This window comes from Haemaphysalis longicornis, unplaced genomic scaffold (assembly GCF_048455015.1).
Source record: "Haemaphysalis longicornis isolate Haplotype H1 unplaced genomic scaffold, Haemaphysalis longicornis Haplotype H1 scaffold_7, whole genome shotgun sequence".
In the NCBI taxonomy this organism is placed as follows: domain Eukaryota; kingdom Metazoa; phylum Arthropoda; class Arachnida; order Ixodida; family Ixodidae; genus Haemaphysalis; species Haemaphysalis longicornis.
The window spans coordinates 112987448-113001486 of record NW_027526422.1 but is presented as its reverse complement, the minus strand read 5'-3'; the positions used below and the strand labels follow the sequence as shown (position 1 = coordinate 113001486).

General features: G+C 44.2%; 1 long non-coding RNA gene across 1 annotated transcript; it reads right to left on the bottom strand.

The window, feature by feature from the left end:
* Positions 1 to 1031: 1031 nt before the first annotated feature.
* LOC144146822 (uncharacterized) lies at positions 1032 to 11937 on the bottom strand. The gene is made up of 6 exons (XR_013317739.1): positions 11907 to 11937; positions 10237 to 10330; positions 4143 to 4184; positions 4024 to 4077; positions 3915 to 3962; positions 1032 to 1292 (listed from the first exon to the last, which is right to left on the bottom strand). It is a non-coding gene; the product is annotated as an uncharacterized LOC144146822 (long non-coding RNA).
* Between the last annotated feature and the right edge of the window lie 2102 nt (positions 11938 to 14039).

Below are 14039 nucleotides of genomic sequence, written 5' to 3'. Positions count from 1 at the left end.
GGATGATCTTAGTCGGCGCATTTTGCACAAGTTGTTCGGCCACGGAAAGAGTTTGTGCCATGCCCGAAACGCTGGCACTTAAAACAGCGCCGTGGGTTCGGGATGTAGGGACGGATGGAGCACCGGATAACACCTGTATTTATATGTTGTGGTAGGGCTGAATAGTCAAACGTCAAGATGAAGTGCTTGGTGGGAATCTCCTTGTCGTCTCGGCGTAGGCTGATGCGCCTCACGGCTGTGATGCCCTGATCCTTCAAGCCCGCAAGGAGATACGCATCGGTTTCGTTCAGCAGATCTGGCTCAAAGGTCACACACTGGGAGCTGTTGAGACGCCGGTGGAGTGTGATCCTGATGTCCAGATCAGCCAATCGAGTCTGAGCTAGAAGCTTTGTGTTCTGCTGCTTGTCGTTTAGCTCAACAATTACCTCCCCAGTCGTTTGTTTTTTAACCTTGTAAGTTGTTCCAAATATGCCTTCAATATATTTTGTAATCAAGAACACTGACTGCGATGCAAGAAGTTGGCCTAAATTGATGGATGACATGACAACAAATTGAGAAAAATAACAGGTTCAGGAAATTTAAGGATGGCATTGCGGTAAAAGATACCGCAGTGCCACCCCTTTCCAGGGACCGATCACGTTTAGGCGGGGTGGGGGGTTTAGAAAATACCATATAGCGTAGTATAGCTGCATGGGATGGGGGTTGTTCTTCGGTCGGGTTACTCTGATACCGCGAGAGGTCCAGGAGCTCCCTGCCTGTTAAACAGACAGGGAGCCCATCCGCCGGCGCTTGACCTGGGCTCCGACAGCCACCGTTTGATGTTTTTAAACCACATCTCCACTGTTGCTTCCAGCTTTTGTTGGGGGGCGCGGAGTCTGCGGTGTCACCAATACTGTCACCAAGATTACACAAAGTGCCCCATGCGGGGATACTGCTTTGCGAAAACAATTGCACCGAGAACTCTCTGGCTAAGCCAGTCACAGTCTCGCAACTGGCTATCCCATTTTGAAGTAGGCAATAGAGATGGTAACTTCAAATAAATCAAAAACATTTATTGCAGTTTCAAACCTGACTTCGTGCAAAGTTCCATATTCCCCAAAATATTGCCATTACAGGCTCTTTATGCTAAAGCCACCTCATAATCATTAGTTAAAGATACCGCTATTGGAGCACGAGTGTCGTTTTCAGGATGACTGGAGTGAGGGATCTTGCTCTCTGGGAAACTCAAACTTGCACTCCTAAGCGGCCAGGTGGTGTTAGCGTTTAGAAGTTGAACCCTTTGTTTGTGTTCACTGTAGAAAAAAAAGCATTGAGGTTTGGATTAGGACATGAGTATATTTTACAAAATAGGTTGTGCTGGACCAACTGCTAAAGTTAGTTCAAACCAGTTAAGGTATTTCGGGCACCTCAATTTAATTACAATTTAGGACATTATGCAGACCCAGAAGGGGCGCGAGCACGAGGGCCATAATAACTGCACTCGAACAAAGGGACAATACATGGTGAAATAGAGCAATACAAGAGAAAAAAAAAATACACACACCCGCACACAGCTTCAACTATCCAAACAATACCTGCACCTGTGAAGCATTTTTTTGCATCTGTGCAATTGAATCTGTGAAGCCTTTTTTTGCATCTGCACAGTTGCATCACAGAAATTGCGTCTGTAAAGCACCAGTATGATTTGAAATTTATGATTATCTGATAGAGATGTGTTATTTTTGTGCCAGCACTAAGATGCACTCTTACTAACAGCGCCCGAGCATGAACTAAAAATCACTAGGACACGATTACTACGCGGCCTCATACACATACGCAGAACAGGGATGCTGGCCAACAAGTCCATCAAAAGGAGAGAGGCAGTTAGTGGCAAGGGGCACGAAGATTATCGTCTTTAGTAGAAATTTTCTCCGAAATGAGTACATACGCTCCAAGCGTTTTTTTTCAGATCGGTATTAAACAATAGTTTCCTACATTAAACACTAGTATCTTTATTTTGAGGACCCTCAGGCGCGCGCATTCATTCATAGTGATAGCATAAATGCCCCATTGCGTGAACATCCTGCCTCGGTGTGTGAGCCATAAAAGTACGCTTCCAGAAAGGGCAAACGGCGTAAAAAATGGTTGCAAAAATCGAGTGAATTCCAGTCTCGGATTCAACCACGCAGCTTACGAAGTGCGCGTTTCACAGGCATCGTCTGCATTTCAGGTGGACTATGACTCTCCTTAACTACTTGTTGACAATATGCTGATGGAGGTCCCTGGTAATATCTGCCCTTTATCTCAACCTCGGCTAAGATTTAGGGAGAGAATATTGCGTGAAGTACAACATCACGCCCAGGGATAGGAAAACAGCCACATAAATTAGGGAGAAGACGAACGTGGAGGACATTCTATTTCAAGTGAGGCGTAGGAAATGGGCATGGGCGAGTCACGTAATGCGTATCAGGGACAACAGGTGGGCCATCCGTTTAAGAGGGTTGTTGCCGCATATGCAACAGGTGTTTGCCGAGGGCTCGATATGAGATGAGCTACGGAAATATTGGGGAAAGCCCGGACTCAGCTAGCACTCGACACGTGTGGCGGGAGATCTTTGAAAGAGACTTTTGTCCTGCAATGAACGCCACCAGGCTTATGATGCTGTTCCTTATGAACTAAGTGTTGACTTAGGAATGTCATGTTCGGCTTCTGAACTAGTGTTAAGACGTCTACCCTATTTGTACAATTCGAACGCGCTCCATATAGTGAGGCTTCGGTGATTTTGTTAGAAAAACTCGAAAAATATATTTTACCCCGATTCTATCAAGCACTTGTAGAAGACATAACCCAACGTACTTGGCAAATATTACGTGTTATTTGACACGCGCAACCGCAGCCGATAAAGTCCCTTGTGCTCCTTAAACTTGCTTATCTAGTTCCGGCTGGCATTACCTTGTACGGGGAACACTAAAAGTGTTAACTCTGCCATGTTTTCGTCAGTCGTGCACTCATGCCTCCGGAACGCCAAGGGCACCTGATTCTTCAAGGTTCCACTCGCTGTATACAAGTTATTTTACCTTGCACTCAAAGGAGGCTTCATCACTTTCGCGCATTATTAAAGACAAGAGCGAGGTGTTAATTCAAACCTCAGAATTATGCGCAACAGGTGACTAAGGTATTACGATTGAAAAACGGCTACAAAAGAATGTACAACCGTAATGGTGGCTGGTTATTTCGGATTGCCATAAGTCTGATTTTGGGAGGACTTCGGCTTCATGGCGAGGGTCACGGTTAATTTAAAGCTGATTGTAACGCGCAGCAAAATTTAAACACTATTTTCAGCAAAAGAAGGTGCGGTTAGAAATAGAGAAGCAGGAGCAGACAGTTTAGGCGCCAAAGCTACACGTCGCGTGTGAGACGCGATGTAGTCGAAGGTTTTCCTTGATATTAAACCACCAGTCAGTCAGTACTTGTTATAAAATCGTGATACATGAGCGATTTCGCTTTTTGCCTGGGTCAAAAAAAAAAAAAACAGCCGGTGAAACGTGAGTAACCGATTGCGTGTCCTGGGTGAAAACGTTCAAGGCATCGAACTGGGGAATAAAATTTGAAGTCTGTCATTTTTACTTTTTATTCCCACAGTAGTCAGCAATCGTAATTAAACATTACACCGATGTATCGCACCGAATCTCTTGTGTTAGGTGTTTTCAGTATATTACCTTCTGGAATTAGACACCATTGCATTGTTATATTCCAAATGCAACGCAACTTATTGCAGTAAACGCCCCATATTTATGCCGATTCATTTCTCTGTTTTGTAACACCACTCTCGAAAATGATAGTTTCAGGGCTGCACGTTTTAGTTTCAGAAAAAGCCACAGTAAAGCTGCCATTATCCTCACACAAATTAAATAAAAAAATGAAGATAATCTTACTGCCGCCGCCCAAGCGCTGCGGAGCTCTTTCAGTTTCTTCGGCTCGGCCTGAAAGAAAAGAAAGCTGTTGTAGAAATTTCTCCCCAGTTGTATTAGGAAGTGCTCTAACCTTTGGGAACAAAGCTTTCCTGTGGAACACCACTCCTAGCTTGTTCGATGCTCCCTGCAGGAATAGTAAAGTGCGTTGTACATACACCTGGAACAGAAGAAGTCAATAGTCTTACTCACTTGCTTCGGCCTCCCCCGCGGAATAGGCGTCCCCGTTGTGCACTGTAAAAGAGAACATTATTTAGGAGAACCGGCCGGGCTCATGGGGGCATAAATACAATTTGCTATTGCGGCAAAATGACCAAGATGACGGTCCGCTGCTATACCGCAAGTTGTCACCGCAAAGAAATAGCTAAGGAATACATGGAAACACCTGCCAACGATGAACGAAGAGGGAGTTGGAAAAGTGGTATCAGTACAGTAAGAACATTCTACCTTTTATAACTAATTGATGAAGCTGAGATTACCACTTGTAATTCTTCAAGCTGAGGAATTCTGATGGGAAATTGAAGGGTAGGATTAATGAACAATGTGATAACAGTAAGAGGTCGCCTATTTTATTTGAGGAATTAGCACGTTAGTTTTCCGTAACTGCCATTAATACCAAGCGTCACTGACCCAAACTTACAAATGATATGATTCCCGAATCCCGCTGTCGTGGTAGGTTTTAAAAGCGGATTCTAAAATTGTTGCGTTTAGATGTTCAAATGCATGACCAGGACCGTTCGCATGTCTTGACAGGGGCAAATAAGGTCAACGTTTCGCATAAGAGCAGTGATTATTGAACCGTATTCGAAAGGGTGTTTCAGTTTGGCCGATATATTGTTGCCTACAAACAGTGCACTTTCGAACGTATACTACATTAACGGAGCCACAGTTAAAGTTACCTTTTATGTTTAAGTAACAGTTTGAAGCCGTGCTGGTGGCACGATGTCTAGTGGTCACGAGTTGGCATAGTTTACATTGAGGTTCATTACAGGGCATGACACCTGTAGTTTCTGGTCGGCTCATACGAGAGCGAGTAAGAAAGTCGTCTAAATTCTTATTACGCCGGTTCACAACGCGTGGTGGTTCTGGGAATACACTTTTGAGCGTTCACTTTGAATTAGGATATTTTGATGTTTTCTTAGTACAGTTGACACTCTTGGAGCGGAGGCTGAGTGGGTCAAAACTAAGTTTGTTTGCGGAATAAATTTCAGGGCTTTTTCTTTAAAGGAGCCATGAAGAGAAAATGCAAGTTGGTTTTATTCGAAAGATTTCGTGTTTTATAGTGCCCCCAGCGCTTGTCCGGATACAAACGGTGCTTTATTCACTGAGAAATTAAACAATTTAGGTTAAAATTTTGATTTTCCCGCTCAATCGTGCGTTCGTGGTCCCAAGTGACATCAAGGGAACCGACCGCTCTGCAGCCTAGAGTACCTTTATTCACGCATCCGTCGTACAGGGTAGAGACGCGTAACGCTGGCGCCGCCATGTTCGGTTGCTCGCTCGCCGCCGAAGCAAGTCATTGTGTCAAAACCGCGCTAAAATTATCGCCGCAACGCGGTTTACTGAAGAAGTTTGAATCATATTGTCTGTTTCGCGTTGCTAGGTCTCGTGGGAAACGAAAAGAATAACGCGTTGAGCCCGTTGGCCCAATTGCGGCGGCACGGGACCGTTCAAAGGTTGTCTCCACCCTGTACAGCGGTGTTGGTTTGTTCCCGCGTTTCTTTACGTTCCGTAACCTAGATGGCGCCACCATACCTTGGCAAGCGTTTGGTTTGTTTTTGCCCGCATTTAAACCTGGCTTGTTTTTGTTGTGGGAGAAAATATTCGTTCCCTGAAACAGTGCTCGCTCGACAAATGGGGTCACGTAAGACACCGTTGCTTGCGTCAATCGGCCAGTGTCGTCTGAGACAACCCCAAGCCCCGTAGTGCTGTGCAGCTAAACCAAAGCATGCTGTGCGCAGTACGAACAGCAGAACGCATCAGTACTTCTATGTTTACATGTGCTTTCGTAACTTCCACTGTTTGTCCCATCATTCTTATTGCTTTGTAAAGAATGTGCCCTAAATTTAAGCGCAAATCTCTCGTTCGTGTAGTTTGTAAGCACTACCTAATTTGCGTCTGCTTCTGCCAGCCTCCGCCAATCGCAGAGCTTAGCCCATGTGACATCACAGGTTCTGTTGCGGGAAATGAGCTGGTGGGTCGCATGACCATTCCCGTTTTTCCTAATTATGTAGCTTATTTGAGCGAAGTTTACGTTAAAAGTGGTGTCAGTATGATTCTAACGACACAATCTTTTGAATGAACCAAACTTGTGTTTTCTCTTCATGGCTCCTTTAAATACTTTGTTACGCTCTAATCGGTTGGCTGACAGAATAGCGTAGTCGATAAGTTGTTCCGGGAATTTTTTGTTCAGGAGGGTGGTCTTAAGTTGTCGACAGTTAGAGTGAAAGTCAGCTCGGTTGGTGCAAATTCTCCTAAAACGGTGGGCTTGACTGTATGGTATTGCAGTCTTGCACATGTCTGACATGGCTACTTTGGAAGTGCAAATACTGCCGCGTGTCGGTCTGTTTTCTATACAGTTTAGTTTTAAGCCGACCTTGCGAAGTAGTAATTGTAACATCCAGAAAGTTCACATTGTGTTTCGAGTAGCAATGAGCAAGGAAAAACTAGGATGGGCTACATGAAATGTCTCAATGAAGGCTAGGAGATCCGCGTAACTGTGCTGCCATACCATTCCTTATGTCGTCAATACACTTTTTCTAGTGCAGTGGCTTTAAATTTTGAGTGTCAAGAAAGTTTGATTCGAGGTGAGTCATAAAGATATTAGCGTAGTTGGGTCCGATTCGAGTTCCCATCGACGTTCCGCTGACTTGCACCCAATTTACGTCGCCAAAATAACATTATTAAGAGGACCATTAGAAACTTTCCTTTCGCGACCGCCGTATATATATATATATATATATATATATATATATATATATATATATATATATATATATATATATATATATATATATATATATATATATATATATATATATGTATATAATATATATAGTAAGGAGATGAGGGCTCGTTGAGGAAATACAGAAACATAGGTCGGCAGTCTACAACGCCAAAGGAGGCATAGGGGTGTGGTTAGGCTCTATTTTTTTACTACAGTTAAGGAAGTTAAGATTTTTTTAATATAAGGAAGAAAGAAAAAAAGAAAAACACACGCCCAGAGTGGGGACCGAACCCACGCCTTTCGATTAGATCTCGAATGCCTTACCAATTCGGCTATCTGGGCGGCTGTGTTCTCCTTAACTTTCTGGGCTATTTATATTTACTTGAAGTGTATCTGGCGCTTGAGGGTGGTAGCCAGCGCCACTCTGACTACACGGGGAGAAGGGGACCTTCTTTTCAACCCCTGCGGTGTGACTCAAACGTGTACAGCCTGTCATCAGTGGGTAACTGGCGGGAAGCCCTCTTATGCTACCTAGGCATCAAGGCTGCCAGAACCGAGACCCTCGCTAGGCTTTCGCATAATATAGTTAAGAGATGAGGGCTCGTTGAGGAAATACAGAAACATAGGTTGGCAGGAGAACACAGCCGCCCAGATAGCCGAATTGGTAAGGCATTCGAGATTAATCGAAAGGCGTGGGTTCGGTCCCCACTCTGGGCGCGTGTTTTTCTTTCTTTCTTTCTTCCTTATATAAAAAAAATCTTAACTTCATTAACCGTAGTAAAAAAATTGAGCCTAACCACACCCCTATGCCTCCTTTGGCGTTGTAGACTGCCGACCTATGTTTCTGTATTTCCTCAACGAGCCCTCATCTCCTTACTATATTATGCGAAAGCCTAGCGAGGGTCTCGGTTCTGGCAGCCTTGATGCCTAGGTAGCATAACAGGGCTTCCCGACAGTTACCCACTCATGACAGGCTGTAGACGTTCGAGTCACGCCGCGGGGGTTGAAAAGAAGGTCCCCTTCTCCCCGTGTAGTCAGAGTGGCACTGGCTACCACCCTCAAGCGTCAGATACACTTCTAGTAAATATAAATAGCCCAGAAAGTTAAGAAGAGCACAGCCACCCAGATAGCCGAATTGGTAAGGCATTCGAGATCTAATCGAAAGGCGTGGGTTCGGTCCCCACTCTGGGCGCGTGTTTTTCTTTCTTTCTTTCTTCCTTATATTAAAAAAATGCTAACTTCATTAACCGTAGTAAAAAATAGAGCCTAACCACACCCCTATGCCTCCTTTGGCGTTGTAGACTGCCGACCTGTGTTTCTGTATATATATATATATATATATATATCTATATATACACACACACACACACTTTGAACCCGTTCTCAGCATTGCGTCCTATTTACAATGACCCGGTAATACATTATGGGCACCATCCTTTGCTTGAACTTGATCAAAATAAAGATCAATCATCCTTGTCAATATTCTTCCCATTATGTTGTGAATATCATCGTTACAAGATGCTGGTTCTGAATCTGTGACGGCTGCAATGCTTCCGAATATACGTCCTCCTGCACCTGTCTCTCACAGTCCTCTGAAGTGGTGAAGGTCGACCTCGATCTCGTCCTTTACGCCTTCCGATGTCACCCCTGGAGCGCCGTTCGGGCGGTATTTACTGTAGCAAGCCTTGCACCATGAAGCCACGAGCAACCCCACTGGCGCTGCAGCTGGGCATGGGGCGTTTTAGGGACCAGCTGCAAGCGTGGCTACCGTTTTTCTCCGGGCTGGTAGCAGACACTCAAAAGTTTATCACGGCACCTCGGACGCGGGGTTCTACGACTTCAAGAGTATTACTACGCCGTCACTTACAAGTCCGTAGAAAAGAACCTTGACGCGGATGCACTTTCTCGGGGTCCTCTTGAGTCGCATACGACTTCTGCGTCATTATCACCCTATAAAGCCCTCCCTTTCACACCTGTCAACTACACAGCGCTTGATGACGGCCTGTCGCATTTGCCTACTCTTCAAAGAACCGAAACCTGCTGGCGCACGATAATCGATCAGCTCAACGGCACAATACAACCACCGAACAGCCGGGCGCGTCGGCAGCTTCAGCACCTCCAGTTTTTGAGTGGTGTTTTGTAGCATTCAAATCACCAGTCGTCGGGCAAGGGATTGGTTCCCGTTGTAGCGCACTCTATTGGAAAGGTGATATTATAAGCCCTTCACGACTATGCTTTAGCGGATCTGGCTATGTTCAGACTACCGACGCAAAAGCGGTATCGTGATCTATAGACAAAAGAACCGCGTGTAACGCAGTTCAGTTGGCTGAGAGGTGAAATGACGTCATTCTTTAGAGATATTACGACAGTTACGGCAGCAGTCACAACCCGGCCTCACGTGGGCTTCCACTAAACTTACGACGGCATACGAAGTCGTTTCTTTTGGCCTGGGCTCTCCACCTACGTTGCCCGCAACATTGCTTCGTGCCCATCTTGCCAGCAGCGGACAACGCCCACATCTCCGCCTGCTGGACTTCTACAGCTGCTTCCTTGCCCTTCTGAGCCCTTCGACATTGTGTGCATGTGCGTATGAGTGCGTGCACGCGTGTGTGCGTGTGCACGTGTGCGCGTGTGCGCGTGTGTGCGTGTGTGCGTGTGTGTGTGTGTTGCCTCGAACCATGCATTGGTTTTATTTTTTATGTTTTCCCTTTTACCGACCAAGTGCACCAGTCAGTGCTATCTTTTCCCCGAGTGAAGCACATCTTTCATTCTTTATTATGCCCCTCGGGGTTTCTCATTTGATATCGAGAATGTTTCGCACGAACGCCACCAGCCTAGAATTGTCTTATTTGATCTACAGTGGTCTGGGTGTAATTCGACGGTTCGAAAAACACCCACGCCGAACGATAAATGCCCGAAGAGCCGACGCCGCGGCGTTCGATATACCGACACTCGTCGGCGCATGCGACTTTGTTGACTGCAGCGTCGCAGCCTATGTAACCTTTCAGTTGTTAGGGGAGCACGAGTTCACTCAAAAAAACTTTTTTCTACAAGACAGCTGCGTCGCCTTTCCTACGTTGCAATATATATATGTGTATAGATTTATATATACAGAGTTAAGAAGGAAGGCGAGACGGAGTCTGAGTGACTAAATTAACTGCAGCAGTCAGTGTTGCTTCCCGTTCCCGTCTCTCTTCATATTCAGTGTATTGCTTTATTGGTGGCAGGAGTCTATGGGCGGTTTTAAACTCTGATACAAATTATGAAGTGCTTAACTTAGTTCCGAGGGGTTCATTCATCAAGACGAAAAAAGTAAATAAATTAAGGACGGTTTCTTACCCAACAGGGAAAAGGTGGCAATAACCACAAGCAGCATAGTTGTCTTTCCAGCCACCATCTTTCTTGAATACCGGTGGAGCAGAAGTAGGTGTGTCTACAGTGGAAAAACAAACACGGCTATTTGTTGGTGTGTTGAAGTACGAGTTTTTTTAAATTAGCTTTTGTGTCGTCTTTCCGTTCCATTAAATCATTCTTAGACGTTATCAAGGGTCTGAACTTTCTCGTGGACTTCAACGCTGTGCGGAAGACTGTGAGAATTTCAGGGCTCTAGACAACAAAACGATATCAAAAACAAGTTAAAACAAGGCCATTTCTCACCGCGGTGTTACTGATGCCCACAAAGTCTCACGGCCGGAGGACGTCGCTCGGCAAACAGGAAAGGACATACTACAGCATTCCATCAAGAACTGCGCGGTAATTCTGAAGGAACTGCTGCCGTTTCTGACTAACCTGACTTGTACCAAGGCAAATAAAAAAGCGTTATTTAAAGTGTTACTGAAGGCTAGACGACAGGTGCAAGCGCCGTTTAATCTAAAAATTTAGAGCCACAGTGCAACTTTTTTCACCTTCTCACCCTGCTTACATCCTTCCAAAACTAAAGCATGCGGGGTTTTCTCAGTCATAGTAATTAAATTTATTTACTGGTAAATTGTCGTTGTATATCATCCGTCACATTTGTTTTTTTTACGTCCTTTGGCTGAACTTGCTTCCCTGCAATAAAACTTTTCTGTTTCCGGCACGCACCCATGGAACTTGCGTGCTGTTGGTTGCGCCTGTTTACCAAAGCATTACGACGTGCTAGTTGGTCTGATATGATGGAAATAAAATTCCTCTAAAAGGACAGGACGAACAGAAGAAGTCACAGCACGCAGCGCAGACAAACAAATTGAGTGACGAAATAACAGCGTGGAATTTTTGGCTCGTTTCTAAGAAATGATTGCAGAAAGACTGATAGTAAAAAAAAATCAGAATGCGTGCCATCAGAAGATGATGCAAGAAGGTCCTGGGTTCAACAAACTTCACTATGTGTTTCACCCTGCGGCGGAAATGTGTTGGCTTGTTGTTGCTTTCGTTGCGCCTGTTCTTTCGCGTGCTTTCCCTGTTTCGATTGGCTGCGCAGCCCGAGGGCTTTTGGTACCCCCCAGAGTGGGCGGTCAAGATTTTGCGAATTTTTATGCTTTCTTGCTTTTTTCAAGAAAAGGAAACGCGGCTTGGCTTCTCATACCCCTACATACCTGGTTAAAATTGTTGCCCAATGCATAACGTAGTGTATCAAGATTGTATGGTAATGGCGTAATTACACGGATAAACAATACTACGCCATTACGAGTGAAAAATTTCTCTAATGTACTGGGCACCACATAATTAACAGCGACTATGTTGTTCAGAATGGGATTGTGGATACTTAACGTCATGTTTAAGAACAGGAGGTGACAGCTCAGAACAAAGGCGCTTAGAGGATATCTGTATGTTATGTCTTACAGAATGAAGTATTTTGTTTGTTCGTAGAGCGACTTTGAACTGTCCTCTTCAAAGGTATTTGAGAGTATTCTGAAGCAAATATGCATTGATGTTGCCACGCCATTCTTTTATATTGTATATTTTTTTGAAGCATGCCACTGCCTGTCTGCGAATAGATTTGTTCTAATCGAGTACTTTTAGGTACTTACTTGCCAAGCAGCAGTGGTGGTGCCTTGTAGGGGAGTAATGCTGGGAGATTCGTGATGCCTTTTATACACAAAAGTGGTACGTCTCTCCAACGTTTCTGTCAAAATTTTAGAACGAGGCTTGTACTTTGAACTACCAATATAGAAAAATATAGATAACGTTGTGATGTGCAATGAGTTTTGAAATGAAGAATTTAATGAAGTTGTCATAGTCGTCAAAATTATTTCCACAGTGCGGGACAGCGCACAATTTGCCCTGAACACCGCCACTGATGACTTTGTCATTTTCCCTGTACAACATGAAGCACTCAGTTCTTATCTATAATTACAAATTGAAAACCAGGGAACTCAACGTTTTTGTGGGTCCATATTTGACCTGCTATATTACCTGACACCGAGCTTATGTGAGAACGCTTTGGACACCAGGGCGTAGGAAACTTGGAAGTAAAAGACTCCAAAAATTTTAATGTAACTGTTCACCTAAACCATCCGAGTAGAATACAAAACTTATTGGTGAACTTTACGGAAAAAACACAAGCGCATGCAGAACAGCAGGTTATAATTCTAATGATAATACTGCGTTTACTCTGGCGGATAATTTTCTCTCCACTCAGTAGTAAGTAAGGCCTGAGGACGATGCTCGTATCTGTACGTGTATGGCGAGCCTTATCCAAAGATAGCGATAACGATCCATGCTGATCGACCTAATCATAGCAGTTACCTGTCAATAGTGGCTGTAAACGTGGCGACAGCCGATCTGAGGAGGGTCTTGCATTATTCAGGAAAATGTTTTCAGGCAGATATGCAAGAAACATCCTATTACGAAACTTGTTTCAGAGCTCACAATTATCTGCACACACAAGTAACACCACGCAGCTCTAACAACCAAAAAAAGCAACGGCGGCAGTTCTGATTGCCACAAGTAAATGTCTTATCTCCAACGCTTTTGGCTAATCGTGATGAATTTTAGTTTTAAGCTTTTTTGTCCGTGTATAAAGACAAACAAGAGCCTTAAGCACACCATTTTTGAAAAAGCGCCGTTTTTGCTATAGCTCTGTGTTCAAAAAGTGGCCTAGGCAAGAAAGAGTAAATAAATATAAATTGCACATTAAATGACGAGTACTTTACTAACTGTGCTATCTGCGCCCTTTTCAAACGTAAAAAAAAGTTTTAGCTGTTTGCTTGGTCGGGAGACCCACGCAATTGGGGCTTTGGCCCAAACTATCGCGCTTTGAATGGAAGTGTATACACTTAAAAATATACACCCGCTTAAAAAATCCACATTACTGTGAATTCGAAACGTAAAAATTGTACAATAGTGCGTGCACAGTGGCACTGGAGCGTGATGGCACGTGAGCAGACCAGATGCTTACCAGTCACGCAGACCCCTGACCCTAGGGCAGCTCTGGCGTCTTCAAGTACGCTAGCTGGAGTAACTTGCACCGTAAGACGATTGCAGAAAAGCGATAAAGAGAAGTACTATGTATGATGTAGCAGGAAAATAGGTGGTTGGATCGGTTAACGTTAGAACAAAAAAAAAACACACAAAAACAGGGAAATAGACAGAAACAAGATATTGCATCAGAGAAGTTGAATGCGAATCACAAAGCTTTTGCCTTCTAAGCACGCAATGAGAGCTAGGTGCCGGAAAAAGTTCTTGATTTTAAATTCCGAAAGCGTGTGCTTGAGGTTGATATTCGAGGTGGGCTGCCTAAGTATAAAGGTGTACTTTTTCATCATTTTTACGCTTATTTTTAAGACATTTCCACTTTTATGTGGAGGTCAATGGGAAGGCACAGTTCAAAATTGAATACCATCTTTAATATGCGTAAATCTGCTGCAATGTGTTTAGTCAGAATACACGCTGACATTTCGCCAGCCTCGGAATATCGACTGCAAAATCCGAAAAAACAGCCCTTGCTTTCATTCATTATTGATTGATTGATTCCATATTTTGTTGATTCATACATGTCTAATTGCCCATGCTGCGTACGTTGTGGGCCTAGGCCTGACTTTTGGGCTTTGAAGTGTTTGAATGTGGCCGTTAACCACCAAACCGTAAGTATATTTCACTATTTGAACTGGTCTACGATGTTAGACTTCAAAGCCAGACAGTGAAGCTAACCTTTTAAGTTT